General features: G+C 37.5%; 1 long non-coding RNA gene across 1 annotated transcript in view; it reads right to left on the bottom strand.

Moving 5' to 3' along the window:
* LOC116153525 (uncharacterized) overlaps positions 1-14,926 on the bottom strand; it is a 349,799-nt gene extending 334,873 nt beyond the window's left edge. Inside the window, exon 1 of the long non-coding RNA XR_010380941.1 lies at positions 13,659-14,926. This is a non-coding gene — a long non-coding RNA (uncharacterized LOC116153525). The remainder of the gene's footprint in view (positions 1-13,658) is intronic.
* Positions 14,927-15,402: the final 476 nt, after the last annotated feature.

Genomic DNA, 15,402 nt, shown 5'->3' with positions numbered 1-15,402 from the left:
AAATATCCTCTCCTTTCCCATTGCCCATTATTCATCAACTCTTGCCTGGACAATTGCAACACTCCATTCATCTTTCTGTGATCATTCTACTGGGTTACAAGTGCAATCTAATGCATACCCACCCCCTCCAGCAAAAGCCATTTCTCTAAAATACATATAAGACCAAGTCTCTGTCATGTTTGAAATCTTTTAGGGATTCTGAATTGTTGAAGTTCCTTAGCATGGAATATAGTGTTTGTACTTGGCCTATGTCTATGTTTCAACCTACATTCCACACATCATTACCTTCACCCTGTTCCTCTCCACCATAAACATACCCCTACACTCCAGAAATCTGAAGCCATACTTTCTCCTTTCATATCTCTTTCTTTTTGTGCGTATGCATATCCACCTCTGTGTTATAATGTTATCACATAAACTGTCACAATGTATTATAATTACCTACCTGTAAGCATCTCTCTATCAGACTGGATTACTTAAGATGAGGACAGTAACTTAGATTTGTTTGTATATATCTGGCTAATACTATGCCTGTCCCCTTTGTAGATACCTGACAGATACTTGTTGAATGCCCTCAAGATAAAGAATTGCTGTAAACATTTTGTTACTTGTTAAATTCGTTATGTAATGGAACTCTCAGTTTGAGTCTAGGCTGTACCCACTGTGGGAATTCAGACTTTAACTGTTAAAACAGGTTTGAGAGAAATCTATTGGCAAGGGAGCTGGAAGCCTCCTGGGAAACAACTTCAGTTATACCACTGCTGAGTCTGAGACATGTCTGGAAATGTCTGGTAAACCTGGGGGATGGCCTGACAAGTGTCTATTTGTAGGGGACTAGAGTGTCTCCTGGGAGGGAACTCATTAAAAAGAAGACTGACTCTAAATGCCAGAGGGACAAGGTGATTGTGGGCACATTGCAGTGCACTTTGTTCCCATGAATGCCCTTAGACACATCATAGAAACAGACAGACACCAAGCAAAACTTAAAAACAAATTCACTAAGAACACTACAAATCATAGAAGCAACAGCCACACTTCTTTAAGACCCTCTAAGAGCGTGTAAGACAAAGGAAGAGAGCATGTCTCCCTGACTGCTCCTCTGGCCTGAACGTCAGCTTTGTTCCAGTCAAGGCAAAGGAAACCACTGGGAATTTCTCGGCCGGCACTGTGGCTACACCTGCATCACCAAGCAGCTTCCCAGTCTGTGCGACTAGACACCACTACCTGCCCAACGCCATGACACCGTGTTTCTACCACGCAGTCGTGGCACCTGGCAGAGGTGTGTGCCTCATGGAATAGTGTTGGACTCTGGCAGAAAATGCAGTTTCAGCAGGACCCTTGGGAGTGCTAACTTACAGCAGCATGTATAAGACATGTCCAGGGGATTCCTAAATAGGCCTAGAGGAAGGCTATTTATCATCCAAACAGGGACACAACTGAGTGATAAGGGCTGTTATAAATATAATCAAAATCACATCACTTTAACCTTTTGTTTATTGACTACCAAATTGATTTTGTCATAGTTTGTTCTTATAAAATAGTTCCATTCAAAAACTATTTTCATACAGAAAATTTTTCTTAAAAAAATAAAATAACAGTAATCCAGGATATTAAAGCAAAGTAAAAAGTATTTTCTTATAATCATTATCTGAACATTAAAAATAATGTAAGCAGAACAATCATTCTTTGAATATACTCAACAATCTTTTCAGCTGTACCTTTTTCGAACACCATGTCAATGGTATATTTTGTTTGGAAGAACGTATGTTTTCAAAATTGTCCTGTTATGTTTTGTTATATAAAATTATATGTAATCACCTTAAAACTGAATTTTGTGATTAGAAAACCTAAAATTGTTGAGACCTAAAACTGACTGTTTTCTATAGACAACAACATATTAATTAAGAAAATGCTCTAGACAGATGCTGACATACCTAGAAAATTCAACAGAAAAAATTCTCCTGGAGAATATTCTCAATTCTAATTTTGTTGTTCATATTTCAATTTTTAAATTTTTTATCCCAACTATTTTTACTGTATTTCTGCCTCCATTCAGAGTCTCTTTCTCCAAAAAATATGTTATAAGAAAAAGCTTTTCTCTATTATTCTTTTGAATATTTCATCAGAAATGGATATGGTATAATCATTCCCCTCTTTCCTTTATTTCATTTCAATAAAGAATATATTTATTCAATTAAAAATTGTAGTACCATCAAAGTATTCTTTCCATAAGCTAAGAGACTCCAGCGTTTATAGATTTTCAAAATTAAATCAAGTACACCAAGCTGTAATAGTTCAGTTTCTTCATGGCTTATGTAGGATAAATTTTGAAGTCTTCCTGGTTTGAAAACAAAGTTGTACAGGCCAGAAAGGAACTGGCTGATACAACAAGTGGCAGGTAGCACCAGATATTTTTCCCACCACTATCCCCAAAAGAAAACAGTCACTCCTGCCCACATCCACTTGGTTTTATCAGCTCTGGATGCTGTCCCTGTTAGTTACACTGAGTCTGGAAAAGGTTGGAAAAAGAGATGTAAGTTGTTGCTGGTCATACTTTCAGATGCAAAAGTGTATTAAGGTGAGAAACTTGTTCACTGTACTTGAATCTCACCCAATACTAGAACAGACCAAGGCAGGATAGAGACATAAAAAGGGGGTATCTTCCAAATCCTCACTGGTATAGCTAAGCAAGTATTAATAATAATACTTTGTTTAAAGAAATAAGAAATCCAGGACAAATTCAAAAACAAAAACAAAAGCAAACACCGGTATAACAAGCATAAACTTAGACTGCATTTCCCATTAACCACGATAGTCATCCTACTCAGAGGAGAACTTTTAGAAAGCTGGAGGCCCTAAATTAGTGAGAGTGGTGGGAATAGAGCCAGAAATTTTTGAAGAGTTGTTGTTCTATTCTTATCTGTATCTGTGAGAGGTGAGGCCAGGAACAACTTGAATTGAACAAAGCACATTATTGAAACATTTTCTAGTTCTTTCTGAAAATTAAGCACTAAATTAAGTTAATGTGCTTTTTTTTTTTAATCCCCCCTAAAGATAGCAGCTCTCAGAAGAAGCAAGTTTTCTAATCCAGAGTTTTCAGACTTGTTATATGATGTGTGTGCTTGGGATAAATGTTTAAAATTCCCCAATTCTGTAGTAATCAAGATCTCCATAAATCCTCCTCTCCCTAAGGACAGATATAAACTGAAATCTTTTCCCACCCATCCAGAGGGAAAAAAAACATAAATCGTATAGAGAAAAGTAGCTATTGCTCTAGAATCAGAAAATATAACTTTTGGGGCTAGTGCCTCCTATCCTAACCCATTTGTTTCTCTTGCCTTTGGTAATTCTCCTGAACTTAAGGTGCACAAGGCAGGACCTCTACTCAGAGTTCCCATGTACTCCTAGCCACCTACCAAAAGACACTTATTTCCCAAAGACACAGTCTGGCTCTTTCCCACATACTTAACAACTTACTCATCTTAAAATGTTGCTTTGAAAAATGAGAATATCTGTTGGATGTTCTCGCTTTATCAAACTCCCTGTTTTGCCTCTCCTGGGGACCACAGTCAGCCATATCCCCAACTGGCATCATATCTCCACAATGAGGCCATAAACATGTACTTTTCTAATTCTTATTTTTAGTGAAGTGTAGTCAGTTCACAATGTTAGTTTCAGGTGTATAGCAAAGCAATTCACTTACACATATACATACTTTTTTTTTCAGATTCTTTTCCATTACAGTTTATTATAAGAAACTGAATATAGTTCCCTGTGCTATACAGTAGGTCCTTGTTGTTTATCTATTTTATATATAGTAATGTGTATCTGTTAGTCCAAACTCCTAATCTGTCCCTCCCAACTTCCCCTCTGGTAACCAGTTTGTTTTCTATGTCTATGAGTCTACTTCTGGTTCGCAAATAAAATTTGTATTTTTTTTTTTAGATTCCACATATAAGTGGTATCATATGATATTTGTCTTTCTCTGTCTGACTTACTTCACTTAATATGATAATCTCTAGGTCCATTCATGTTTCTGCAAATGGCATTATTTCATTTTTTTTATAGCTGAGTAGTATTCATTGTAAAAATATATACCGTATCTTCTTTATCCAGTCATCTGTCAATGGACATTTGGGTTGTTTCCAGGTCTTGGCTGTTGTAAATAGTGCTGCTGTGAACATTATGGTGCACGTGTCTTTTCAAATTATAGTTTTATCCGGATATATGCCCGGGAGTGGGATTGCTGGATCACAGGTAAGTCTTAGTGTTTTGAGGAACCTCCATGCTGTCCTCCATAGTGGCTGCACCAATTTACAATCCCACCAGTAGTGTAGGAGGGTTCCTTTTTCTTCACACCCTCTCTAACATTTATCATTCATGGACTTTTGAATGGTTGTCATTCTAACTGGTGTGAGGTGATACCTCAATGTAGTTTTGATTTGCACGTCTCTAATAATTAGTGATATTAAGCACCTTTTCATGTGCCTGTTGGCCATCTGGATGTTTTCTTTGGTAAAATGTCTATTCAGATCTCCTGCCCATTTTTTGATTGTGTTGCTTGGTTTTTTGATATTAAGCTATATGAGCTATTTGTATATTTTGGAAATTAGTCCCTTGTCAGTTGCATCATTTGCAAGTATTTTCTCCCATACTGTAGGTTGTCTTTTTGTTTTGTTTATGCTATCCTTAGCTGTGTGAAAGCTTTCAAGTTTAATTAGGTCCCATTTGTTTATTTTTACTTTTATTTCTATTGCCTTAGGAGACTGATCTAAGAAAATATTGCTACGATTTATGTCAGGATTATTTTGCCTATGTTCTCTTCCAGGAGTTTTATGGTGTCATGTCATATTTAGGTCTCTAAACCATCTTGATTTGCTTTTTGTATATGGTGTTAGGAAGTGTTCTAATTTCCTTGATTAGCTGTAGCTGTCCCGCTTTCCCAGCACCACTTGTTGAGGAGACTGTTGACTCTACCCAAGTTTTGAAATAAAATGAAGTTCTATTTTTCACAAAGGAATTAATAATGCTAAAACTAAGAATTCTAGTTTCTCCAATAAGTTATATATAAACTGAAATATACTATATATTAATCACCTTTTTATTGATACAATACTTTTGATTTAGAACCACTACTCCCTTCCTGAAAACTAAGTATCCTTTTAATCAAATAACATTTAAAATTTTTGTTTATTAATTGAACATGAGCCTTAAAAATCACTGCTTAAGTATCTTATTTAATAAGCTTTAATAAGATATTTATTTTTACCTAAGTTTTCACATTGCAGAATTGTTCTTTTGTTATTGGGGTTTTTGTGTTTTGTTTTTTGTTGTTGGGGTTTTGTTTTTTTTTTTTTTTTTAGTATATAGAATGCCACATACTACATACAGTGATTCTTTTATGTATAAACATTGTCACCAATTTTAAAGATAAGTTGGAAAAAACTAAGAACTGTGACTTGAAGTTTTCAGTAAAAAATGCCAAGATTTTGGCAACTTGGCAAAACTGTTTAGTTCTCCTCATGCTATTTGGAAAAATGTTCTGCTAGAGAACTCATTCATAATTTGCTCTGCATACCACATTTTCTAAATTCCATGTGGTGTTGTCTCCATTAATGTATGGTTAAACAGCTCCAGTTTAAAGTTAAAAACTTTTATTTACTAGGAAACATAGTAGCATCATATAAGCATTAGTTTCCTTACTACAGATGCAAAATATTTACCTTAAGTATAATGGTAACCGGTGTAAAATAGTTCAGTTACGTCAATGTTAGAAAATGTTTTTTAAAAAGTTTTTCTTCTGTTTTAAAAGTAATGAATTTAAACAGAAATTGTACAGTAGTAACCAACATTTATGTAGCACTCTTTTAAATACTTTTCACACAGTATCTCAATTAATTCTCAACGTAAACCCTATAAGGTAACAATTTTTATAACCCCCATTTTACAGATGAAGAATTGATAGCACAAAATGATAAATAACTTGCCAAAAGTCACACAACTAGTAAGCAGGAAGCCAGAATTCAACCTCAAGTGTCCCACTTATAACCACCACCAACACTGACCTGCTAGCTTACCATGTTCCATGGCAGAATCCAACCCTTTTACCCACTATTAATCTTTAGTCATGACCTAGACCTTTCTACTCCATGACTGACATAAATTATCAGTTTAAAACTGAATTAGTTCAGTAATACTAAATGTAAAATCAAATGAATTATACAAATAAACTGAAACTTGAAAAAAAATAATAAACCATAGCAGGAGAGTCATTTATTCTCTATATTCCCAGGAGCTGAACAAGTACGTGATTTCCTTGACTCAGAAAACAAGCGAAGTTGTTTATAATTTTCTCAAGGCCATAATAGAAACTCTGTAATGTCTTTGTACTCACTTACCCACAAACAAAGCCCTAGAAGATTTATTGAGAACAGATTCAAAGATATTCATAACTTTTAAGATTGGTTTGAAATCCAAGTAGCTGCCCACCCTCCAAACTGTAATTAAGCCCTTGGATACAGAAATAAGACTCCTGTTTATTAAAAGTCTTCTCAGGGTTTACTAGCAGTGGGCTGGCACACAGGCCAAAATGCCGAGGATTCAGCAAGGGAAGATGGAGAACTGAACCCCTCTCTGTCCATGCTACATCATCTCTCTGAGGCTCAGTTTCCTTAGTGATAAAATATGCACCAGTATGGCTTTTCTGCCTGACTAAGCTACAGTGAAGCGCCCACGAGAGACCCACGTAGAAGGGCTCTATAACAGAGTAGCCATTGCGGCAAATTGTTAACTGTGGTGACTATTACATAATGCCGGTTACTTTTCCTTCAGAGTGGTCTCAAATTTAAGACTTCCAGAAAAATTATTACTACAGTTGTGTTCCTTTTCTATCGTTATAGCAAATCATCACAAAGTTAGTGCGCAAAACAACGCAAATCTATAATCTTGCAGTCATAAGAGGTGAAAAGCCTGAAATGGGTCAGGACTCACTCATAGTCGTCTCACTTGGTCCTGTAAACCATTTGAATATTCAATTTTGTGTCCCTGCTCTAATCGCTTGTGGTAGTTATCAATAGCACAGCATGAAAAAGGGTTCTAAGAAAGAATCCAGGCTTAATAGATTAGTACTTGACACTTAGCAACTTTTATCATGACTGTGGGAGGATAACAGGAGGCATGCCTGCTACAAATCTGCTACAAAAAATCAATCCCAAAGTATAAAATATGTTACCCTGTTCCTAACAGTAAAGGAATGTGAACTACTTGGCTTAACAGTAACACTAATATAAAAATACAGATTCTTCATTGCTGATGATTGTCACCTTACAACCGTGAGGAAAATCAGTCTAAAGAAAAGAGCCAAAGAAATAGAGGGGAAAAGTGGGGACAGCCCTGATCGAATAGAAACAACCTTACTTCTGGACACTTAAGTTTATTTTTTAAACCATTTGAGATGGGTTTCTTGTTACATCCGTGGACCTTGTCATCACTGGAAACCGCTGCTTCTCAAATCCACTACCTTACAAAGCCTGGCCTTTTTTTTTTTTTTTTTTTTTTTTTTTTTAGTTTGTTTAAAGACTTTATTTCCAACAGATGTTACAGGTCATAAGCCATAAAAATCATCAGTGGATGTGTTATGGTTTATTGGACGTAAAGCAGCTTTGATTTCTAAGTTACTGTCATCAGACCCTCCCCAGAAGGCTTTAGACTTTAAATTGGTAGTTAGTTTCCTCTTGTTTTCATGCTTTGACAAAGAGTTTCCTTCACTAGATGAAAAACTAGCTTCTGAGGTGGTTTTGTGAACTTCTGTCCTTTCAGTTTGTTCATGTATTACTTTCAATATTTGATTGAAATATCAAATCCATTGGCCATCTTTCCTCCACCTACTCCTTCCTGTCTTCAGGTATATGTTTTGTTCACCTATGGCCAACCAGTGTATTTCAGTATTACACTTAGTAAACAATCAATACATTATGCGAATTGCTTGGTTGATTGATTAATTGACTGGTCTCCCTGCTTTTAGTCTCATCCCTTCCCAAAGATGTATCACCTAGTGATTATTCTTTTTACTTTTCCCAAAGTTCATAACACAAATGTGTCCTTATTACTCTTCTATTGAAAAACCTTCAGTTACTCCTATTCTCTCCAGAGCTGGACCTCAGATACGGTCCATGCTGTGTTCCTGATGTTGTTGCTTTCCAAAGAGCAGCGTCTTCCAAAGGGGACTGATGAGGGCCAGACACTTCCTGACCCAAACCCAGTGCTGGGACCTATGTAAAAATGTCAGCCCTGAACATGGTCTAAAATAATGTGCTTAGAATGAATAACCATAATTAACCATCATCACAAATCTCAGAAAAGTCAAGTAATAATCCCCCTGTAGTATCTGATTTGCTAAGAACTGTATTCAGTTCTAGGCAATATAATTAAATGGGACATGGGCAAAACAAAAGTTATCAAGAGAGTAGCCTGGATGGTGAAAAGCCAAGAAACCACGCATAAGCAGAAAAACAGAGGATCTTTGCAGAGAGAGGACTTGCAGGGAATATAATGTTTGTGTTTTGATATGCAGAAGAAGTGGCAAATCTCTCCTGCTCTGGAGGGCATTAAAAAGGTTAAATATTGACTCTTTTTTCAGTTTTTAAAAAAAATATTTACTCTCTATAGAGTCACACCTTAGCTTCATACAAGACATGATATTAAAATAATGTTTCTATCCAGTAGAAGAGCCTTACAGAAAAACAAAGTTTTATAAAATATTGATCAAGTTAGTCTAGTTTGTGCTGCAGCAACAAAGAACTCAAATGGATCAAAGACTTAAACATAAGACAAGATACAATAAACTTCCTAGAAGAAAATATAGGCAAAACATTATCTCACATACATCTCAGAAATGTTCTCCTAGGGCAGTCTACCCAAGCAATAGAAATAAAAGCAAGAATAAACAAATGGGACCTAATTAAACTTACAAGCTTCTGCATAGCAAAGGAAACCAGAAGTAAAACAAAACGACAACCTACGGAATGGGAGAAAATTTTTGCAAACGATGAAACCGACAAAAGCTTGATCTCCAGGATATATAAGCAGCTAACACGACTTAATAAGAGAAAAAACAAACAACCCAATCCAAAAATGGGCAGAAGACCTAAACAAGCAATTCTCCAAGGAAGAAATACAAATGATCAATAGGCACATGAAAAAATGCTCAATAACAGAGAAATGCAAATCAAAACTACAATGAGGTATCATCTCACACCAGTCAGAATGGCCATCATTCAAAAGTCCACAAATGACAAATGCTGGAGGGGCTGTGGAGAAAAGGGAACCCTCCTACACTGTTGGTGGGAATGCAGTTTGGTGCAGCCATTATGGAAAACAGTATGGAGATTCCTCAAAAGACTGGGAATAGACTTACCATATGACCCAGGAATCCCGCTCCTGGGCATATATCAAGAAGGAGCTCTACTTCAAAAAGACACCTGCACCCCAATGTTCATAGCAGCACTATTTACAACAGCCAAGACATGGAGACAGCCTAAATGTCCATCGACAGATGACTGGATAAAGAAGAGGTGGTATATTTATACAATGGAATACTATTCAGCCATAAAAACCGACAACATAACGCCATTTGCAGCAACATGGACGTCCCTGGAGAATGTCATTCTAAGTGAAGTAAGCTAGAAAGAGAAAGAAAAATACCATATGAGATCGCTCATACGTGGAATCTAAAAAAAAAAAGAAGAAGAAGAAGAAGAACATAAATACAAAACAGAAACAGACTCATAGACATAGAATACAAACTTGTGGCTGCCAAGGGGGAGGAGGGTGGGAAGGGACAGACTGGGAGTTCAAAATTTGCAGATACTGACAGGCATATGCAGAATAGATAAACAAGATTATACGGTATAGCACAGGGAAATATATACAAGATCTTGTGGTAGCTCACAGCGAAAAAAAATGTGACAATGAATATATGTATGTTCACGTATAACTGAAAAATTGTGCTCTACACTGGAATTTGACACAACATTGTAAAATGACTATAACTCAATAAAAAATGTTAAAAAAAAGAAAAAAAAGAAAAAAAAAAGGACTCCTAAATCTCAACAGCATATTGCACAAAAGTTTATTTCTTACCTATACTCCCTGTTCAACACAGGTCACCAGGGGACCCACCCATTGCAGCACTCAGAGACCCAAGATGACAGAGTGTCCATCATCCTATGATGCTGCCATCCAAACAAAGGTCTCCAGCAGTCATCCTGGCAAGGAAGCAGAGCTTGAATCACAAATTGGTTCATAAATGTTCCTGCCTGGAAGAGATTCACATCATTTCCACTTACACTTTGTTGGCCAAAGCAAGTCCATGGCCATGTCTCATTTCAAGGAAATGAGGGCCTATAATATCTCCAAGTGCCTAGAAGGAGAGGGAGGTCAGACATTTTGATAAGCACTTGCGACATTTACCATAACTCTAAGTAGGATTTAATCAGAAATCAAGTCATCATTAAGAATATTATAGGAAAGATCAGATACCTAAGCCCCTTTAAACACTAGGATTCTAGATTCCAAGTTTGTCAGGAAGTTGCTTTAAAACCAGGGATTCTGTTTCCCAGAGTCAAATATAAAACTCTGGACTTTGAAATTCCCCTAAAGTAAAAAAAAAAAAAAAAAAAAAATCACTATGCTCAATATTTGAATATACTGAGCTGAGCTTACAAAGACTTGGTTTGGAAGAGCTAAATATTGACAGGTCAACAGCTCTAACTCTGATAAGCTTGTTATGTTTCAATTTTTTTCAACATTACTGCAAATATTTACAGTTGACTTCTACACAGGAGTTGCTGGTTTTCAGTAGAGGCTAAAAAGAATGATAACTGCTAATTGTTCTTTGTGTTCTATAGAATTTATTTCCAAGGTTTCGAGTTATTTTTCCAGATTCCTCAGTAAAAGTGTAAACTTAGCTAAACAGGCGGCCTTAAATGTTGTCAGCTCCGTTCTGGAGGCTGGATCGTGTCTTTGTGTAAGAGCCCTGCTTACAGGTTGTGTTACATATATTACTGTCTCACTTGATTCGTTTTCCCGGTGATACAGCTTCAATTGAGAGTGATTATCGAGCTCATGTTTGCTCATTTTAAAGCTACTACGTCCTCAATTTTTCTTTAAATTATGGATCAAATAAGGAAAGCTGTACATGTTCAGTATATAAATCTGGATTTGTAGCTCTGGAAGGTGCCTTAGAGATGACCTAGTTCACTCCCTTATTTTACACACAAAAAATTAATAACAACAGTTAATGTTTATTGAGAGATTGCCGTGTTCTAGGCACTGGGCTAATGATTTCATATATATTATCTCAATCTTCACTAAAGCCCAATAAGACAAGCACTCTTATTATCCCCAGTTGACAGATAAGTAAACTAGTTAAGTACAGATTCACAGTTAGTAGTTAGAAAAGGGTAGTTTTTTTGTTTTCAATAAAATTCCTACCCATCCACCCTCCCGGGGATTTTTCCCTATTGGATGTGGGGAGTAGAAAGACCCACAGGTACAACCCCAGACATCCAGCCACTACATGTGCTTCACTACTGCTTCAGGAACTCTATAATCATGCTGATTAAGTAGAAACTCCCTCCACTACAATGTGCATGCACATACGCACACATACACACACGTACACACACATACACACATGTACACACACCCTCGCCAGTGATGCTCATCATGAACTGAGCCCCATCAGTGCCTAGAACACCCACGGCTACATGCACATCCCTAGCTTCAAATCTCAACTCTTGTTCATACCTCTCACCTGGGCACGTGTCCTGGAAAAAATTATTCAACCTTAAATGGAAATTCAATTAGAAATAACAATGAGAAACATTTTCCCCTCGTCAGATAAGCCAGTATAGAAAACAATACTGGCAAATCCCACTGTTGGCAAGCACATGAATAAGCAAGCAAATGCCCTCATTCACTGTTCAGTATTTTGCAAATTTAGCTCAGACTTTTTGACATTGAATCTTCCTCCCTTGTTCCATAGTTCTTAAATGTCAATTAAGAAAAGGCGACAAAACAATAAAAAGGCCAGGAAAGAAATTACATGATCCCATGTATCAGATACTAAAGTGAAGACTGGAGATAGTCTGTAACATTAGCTAGTCTGGGAAAATGACAGGAAAGGAATATTAAAATTATTAGTCATCGAGGGTTAGGCCCCAGGCCCCCTTGCGTAAGAAGTTTCTGGAATGGTTTGTAAAGTTGTTTCTGAAATAGATTCCGCAATTCTGATTCAAACTTTTACACTAGTAATGCTTATCTCTGGATGAAAGGGATTCGTGTGATTTTTACATTTTTCTTTGTACCTTTCAATAGTATTTAACTTTCCATTTCAGTGACAGTACATTTTATAAAATCAACAAAGAGATTTGAGCACATGCAACCAGTATATTGAATCAGCTGAACTCCATAGGGAGGAAGCAAAACGCAACTTTGTTCTTTCTTACCACTGTACCTGCAGATCTGTTCTGCCATTCTCATTTAAGGAGCTGTAACACACCTTGCATGGTGGGGACTGTCCTCCCAATGCCAAAGGTCCACCACTTTAACAACTGTCTGCCTTTGTCAACACAGGCTTCAACCCAGTCCTTCAACATCCTCTCCTCAAATTCACACCCCACAAAGTCCCAGTCTCTGTCCTGTGTTTCTGCCCAGTGTTTCTGCATCAGATGCCCTGGACCCCCCTGGGGAGAGCCTCTCTCCACCCAGCCACCACCCAAGCTACAAGTCTGTTTCTGAAGGTGGAAAAGTTCTCCACTCTTAGCACTGATGCTGAAGTGGAAGGAGGTGGGGCACAGGAAAATATGTTCCCTGCATTCCAAATCAGAGCCCTGAGCTAACTCTCCAGTAGGAATTGATGGTGAAAGATTCTGTATCACTGAAGTACGGACGCATCATAGGTTAAAGGCTTTGGCAGGCTGGGCTGGAGGTATAACCTTTATTCATCATGCTCTTACTACGGGAGAATGTGTGGAGTTCAAAACAACTGACCTACAAATGATCCTCAGGAACATAACTCACCTGAAAACTGGGGACTGCTTTTACAACCATCTCCAGCCTGTCAGGTCAAACAGATTAGAGCCAAGACAGCAGCATTGATTTACAGTCTTGGCCCTGTTGCTGAACCACTTCCGAATTCACAGTTTTTATTCTTAAAATGAGAGGCATAATGTGTCTGTTCCAACTACAAGGTTGTTGAGATAATAAGTGCAGCTATTTCTGAGCAAATATGTCACAAAATTGACGACATTTGTGTGTTGACTGCTAGTCCCTATTACACATTAGGGAAGGCACAACACATGTAATCAGTTACAGGGAAGTAGTCTCTGAGATTAACAGGACTGCCCCAAAAGTGTCAAAGTGTCAAGATAAGCTTTTTTTCTTTCTCTTTTTCTTTCTTTTTTTTTTTTTTTTTTTGCTTTTCCTAATTTTTCTCTTAGTGAAAACGTCTTTGTCTCTCTTAACCTATATACTGTATTACTTTTGGAACCTTGGCATTACCCAAAGACTGTCTAAGTTTAGGAGTCTAATTGAGTGTATGATGATTCACATACAGCTACGCATTTTAGAAAGCCTCAGAATGTGTCATTACTCACAGTTCTCGAAGTTCTGAAGGTTGGGAAGTCCAAGATCAAAGCGCTGGCAGATTCAGTGTCTGGTGAGAGCTCACTTCCCATTTCATAGTTGGCTGTCTTCTGGCTGTGACCCACGAGGTGGAACGACTAGGGAGATCTCCGAGACCTCATTTATAAAAGCACTAATCCCATTTAAAAGGACTTCACCCTTACAACCTAAGTGACCCCCAAAGCCCCATTTCCTAATCATATCACATTGGGCATTAGGATTTCAATATATGAATTTGGGAGGGTGGGGGGAGATACAAACATTCAGCCCATAGCAAAAAGATAATCCTACAGGTTAACATTTTGTTGCCCCGTGGGCCACTAAATAATTTTATATCTAACCAAGCTATCTTATTCCAACAATCTTTTACTTCTCAATATCTTCCCTGATGGACTACACACATCCTTGTTGCACAAATGCTCTTGGAAGCAGTATCATCCTCACATTGGTTCACTTATTAAATAATGAGTTGGATAAGATCTCTGAGAAGTATTTTCTCATATTTGCATGTTTTTATCTCACAGAAAATTATATTTTGATAGAAGTGAGAGGGGAAAAAGTAAGCTTAGGCCTGGGCACCTTATGAGCTTCAGGAAAAAAAATAAATGCTGATATTTTGCAATTCTCCTTCACTTTGACCCAATAATTACCATCCTTGTATCAGAGAAGAATAAACAGGCCTCCCACCCTCGAACACATCTCTCTCAGTTGCCGTTGATTGGTTTATTCTCATGTTCCAAATGCAGTGTGAGGCATTTTGCACTCATTTCTTTAAACAGTGCTTGGTACTTAGTAGGCATTCAGTAAATATTTGTTGGATAAAAGAGACTCAGAGAGAATAAGAAGAACCAGTTGTCTCTGACTCTGGTAACCCACAGGTAGATACTGTCATTCTGATTTTACAAATTAGGAAACTGATGCATAGAAAGGAGAACTGGCTTGCCTGCGGCCACAGTGGATAAGTGGTAGAGCAAGGATTCAAATCCAGGGGTGTTTGGCTCCAAAGCCCAGTCCCTTTACACTGTGCCAGATAGAAGCACAAGCGCTAAATGTGCCCTAACATTTCCGTTTTCAATAAAAACCAGCACAGAGTCTCTGAATGCCAGAGCAAACAAACAAAAAGTACTGAACATAAGGCATTACAATGATAGGTTTTGAAGTGAGGAGATGGAGATCGCAAGCTCCTTGTCCCCTGTGCTTCCTTACACCCTCCCACCTTCACACTCCGGCCCCACCCAGCTTTGACGCAATAGTCCGATGGTCTTCAAACTGAAATATGGGCACAAAGACTTTCCAGAGTAGAAATAGGCTTACGGTAAAAATTTCCAGATCTAAATTTCCAAAAACTCATTCTAAAAGCTGACCTGCCCTCCAATTCTAATGCTTGACTATTATTCCTTCCTTTCTCATCTTTCACATTGCCCTTCTCCACCTTAAAAAAGACATACTCTCCCTTATCTTAAGTGGTATTTTGGTGCATTGTTCCAGGGTGCAAAAATCTTCAGGGCATCAAAAATAGGAACATATCTAGACTGCCATTTTCATGAGGGAAAGTCTTTTGAAAGTAAAGCTCAAAAGCTTTAGAAAGAAATATTCACCTTATTTCATCCAGGAGACAGATTCAAGACAAGTATCTATCTATTCGTCCACGCCTTGTTTTATCCATGTATCCACCCACCCATCTACCTATCAATCAGTCGTTCCTCTGTCAATCAT

This window comes from Camelus dromedarius, chromosome 5, assembly GCF_036321535.1.
Source record: "Camelus dromedarius isolate mCamDro1 chromosome 5, mCamDro1.pat, whole genome shotgun sequence".
Classification (NCBI taxonomy): domain Eukaryota; kingdom Metazoa; phylum Chordata; class Mammalia; order Artiodactyla; family Camelidae; genus Camelus; species Camelus dromedarius.
Note: the sequence above shows the minus strand (reverse complement) of the source record. Positions and strands in the feature narration are given on the sequence as shown.